We start from the raw sequence: 3,110 nt of genomic DNA, 5'->3' as shown, positions 1-3,110 counted from the left end.
TTTTGGAGGGTTACCCGGAGAGTCAGAACTGTCGATGAAATCTGCGAGTTTGGCGAAATTTCGGCTGGAGAATAACGTTTCGCACTAAACTCGTGATTTTACTCTTACCCATAGATTACCCAGAGGTAATCCGTGTTCGTGAATACGGGCGTTAGACTGACACTTAGTTCGTGAAAATCCGATCATTAGAACGAAAGTTATTCAGGGTGATTCGTTTTTTTTGTGTGGACTGTACACTTACCCCAAGAAGACATGGGTTTGTTTGTGCCTAATGCTTGCTAATTGAATGTATACAGATCAAACGTTAGTTTCTGAATGGGTGAAAAAAAAACCCAGCATAATTTATAACGTTTTGCACTTTTTGTTTAAATTCTGAAAATAAAATATGTTAAATGAGAGTAAAGAAAAAAATTGAAAGCTACTTTTACACCTTAAAAACATACTTTTTAAATTTCTACACACAGTCTGATTGTGTAACTGAATGGAAGAGTACATTAATGTTATCCCAGTATATGATATTTCACAGAGGAAATTTGACTCAAAACATGCTGTCTACTCTTGTTCCATGTCCATAGTACCCGCCATTTTTCCTTAAATATAATGCTAATCATATAATACCAATTTTATAAATACTCTTGACTACGGTTAACGTATCGTTAGGAAGGTCTTTTTAAGACAAACCACAAAAAATTAATATTATTTATTAATTTCAAATCTAGCAATTTCAACACTTATTATGGAAAGTGAATGAAATTATAAGCGTTTTTTTTATAGACATCTTATATGCCCACGTTTAAAAAAATCATCCAAAAGTTTTCCTTAGTTACATTCATTTTTTCAGAACGTCATAGGGCAACATCGATTAAAAAATGACGTTGCCTTATTCAAATATATACAGGGTCATAAAAATATAGCTATATTTTGTGAAGAATTCAATCTTGAATATTTGGCTATGTAAATATGTCATGTAATCATGTATGACAAAATAATTATGACACGAGACTAATATTTTTTTTTAACATTCAAAAGTCATAAAGCTTTTTTACTCCTTAAAATCCCCCCCCCTATGGTTTATCTTGACAATGAAGCTGAAAAATACAATAACTTTGAAAAAAACATTTCAATGAATATCTTAAAAACTAGTTACAGTAAAGATTATCTTCATGATTAATTAAAAAAATATTATATGTCTTAAAAAAAAGTGGAAAGTTGAATAAAATTAAAGCAATCTTAAGTGTAATGTTTTTCTCTTTTTTGTTCGGTTTAATTTATCTAGTTTCAAATCCAAATTGCCCTGTTTAAGACTTAAAATAAAATTATTCAATTGATAAACACATTTTGAAGAAAGGATAAAATATGATTCAATGATTGGATTTTGTTTTAATCCATCAGTAGTATTTATAATTCCAGTATTAAAAATGCATACCTTAAAGTCAGAAAAAATATTCACAAAAAAGTTCTTGAAAAGTTAAATAGCACAAAATGATTACTTTGATTATCCTATAAGATTTTGATTTTTTTAAAAAAAAAAGACAAATTGCGCTCAATGCTCCCCCCGTCCCCACCCAGATGTTAAGGAAACAAATTATTTGCATAGAATTTAATATTATATATGATGCAGAGCAAACAGCGACCTTTTGTATGCTTCTAATATTAGAAGTTGAGCAAGATAACGTTAGATTTTGCTGATGTTATTAGGTGCTACTTGGGATGTAGCTTCTAGTACCCTTATAAACAATCAATCAAATCTATCAATATTTTTGATTGCTCTTTTTTTTTATTGATGATACACGATTTTTATAAAGATATTTTTCACTCAACATATCACTTATTCGTTACAAATAATAAAAAACCCACGTGCAAAACAAACGACAGTATTAATAGTACTGTTCAATTTTTAAGTAAATGGAATGAAAATTTTAATCTATGGGACCCGTAATTAAGCAAGTAAAACTGGGGATATTTGAAAGAGAAAAGTATTTTACATTAGAATTCGTTTTAAATAATTTTTCATGAATTTCTTGTTTTTCCAAGACTGCACACGGGGACAGCTCGCTAGCTTAGCTACTCCACTGTTTTTATTTACGACTGATGACCATACCCCGAGTCTAACTTTGAGTAGAAAGTAGGCGTTACTTTACATTGCTATCTATTTAGGGCAATCTATCTTGCCTGTTTTCTCAAAGTAAAACCTAACAGTAGGCGTAACCTGCAAAGTTACGCCTATTGTCTGATTCTTAGATGCTTCTTTGAATGTGAGTCAATTACTATTCAGTCTCAAAAAAGTTTAAAAAGGATGTAGAGTAATTAATTCATGAATTATTTTATGTAATAATTATGTTGTGTCTTAATGCGAAACATTAAAGATCATTTACAAAGCATAAAGTCTAAAATCATATTAAATAATTTTTCAGAGAACAATATCTACCAACAATTATTACTGAATTTTAAGTGTAAGTATTACCAAAATCGAAAGCAGGATAAGATCATACTTCATAGGATCATTTCTATAGTATGATTAGCGAGTTCACTCACCGAACTTCGCAGAAAACCCAACCACGATGATGTGGAATGGGGCTTTCTCCTGAGCGTGAAGCGGTTGCTTCGTTCTTAAATGCAATGAACAACATTGATGATCGCACTGTTTGGCATTGCGCCAAATAGATGGAAAAAGCTCGTTCTGAGTGGTTATATTTGAAAAAGGACATACAACAGAGCACCTATTTCGAGATGTCTACATCTTTCAATATTGGTCCTAGAATAATAGAAACCTCAAGATATCAGTGGTACTGAAAGAGAGAGGTCTTATGTTTAGTTTATAGAGGTTTCGTTACATATTACGTTTCATGTTACCATTGGATAGCTTCTCATGAATCAAACATTTTACTGATCGATCGGCAAGTGATTTAATTTTTCAAGAAAGCCTCCTTCTCTAAAGCCTCCTTTTCCTGGATCTGCAATATTATTTAAAATTAAATTTTTCCTTAAAAGCTTTGACAGAAATTTTTTATGTTTTTGACATTTCAACTTTGGAATACTTGTCAGGGGCGTACACAAAGGGGGGGGGTGTTAGGGGTTTAACCCCCCCCCCTTGAGCTCAGACAAAGTGA

At 31.5% G+C, this 3,110-nt stretch overlaps 1 non-coding gene across 1 annotated transcript; it reads left to right on the top strand.

Moving 5' to 3' along the window:
* The first annotated feature begins 2,482 nt into the window (after positions 1-2,482).
* Positions 2,483-2,689, top strand: LOC122270509 (small nucleolar RNA U3). The gene has a single exon (XR_006225836.1). It is a non-coding gene; the product is annotated as a small nucleolar RNA U3 (small nucleolar RNA).
* The last annotated feature ends 421 nt before the right edge of the window (positions 2,690-3,110 follow it).

This window comes from Parasteatoda tepidariorum, chromosome 9, assembly GCF_043381705.1.
Source record: "Parasteatoda tepidariorum isolate YZ-2023 chromosome 9, CAS_Ptep_4.0, whole genome shotgun sequence".
Lineage (NCBI taxonomy): Eukaryota > Metazoa > Arthropoda > Arachnida > Araneae > Theridiidae > Parasteatoda > Parasteatoda tepidariorum.
Note: the sequence above shows the minus strand (reverse complement) of the source record. Positions and strands in the feature narration are given on the sequence as shown.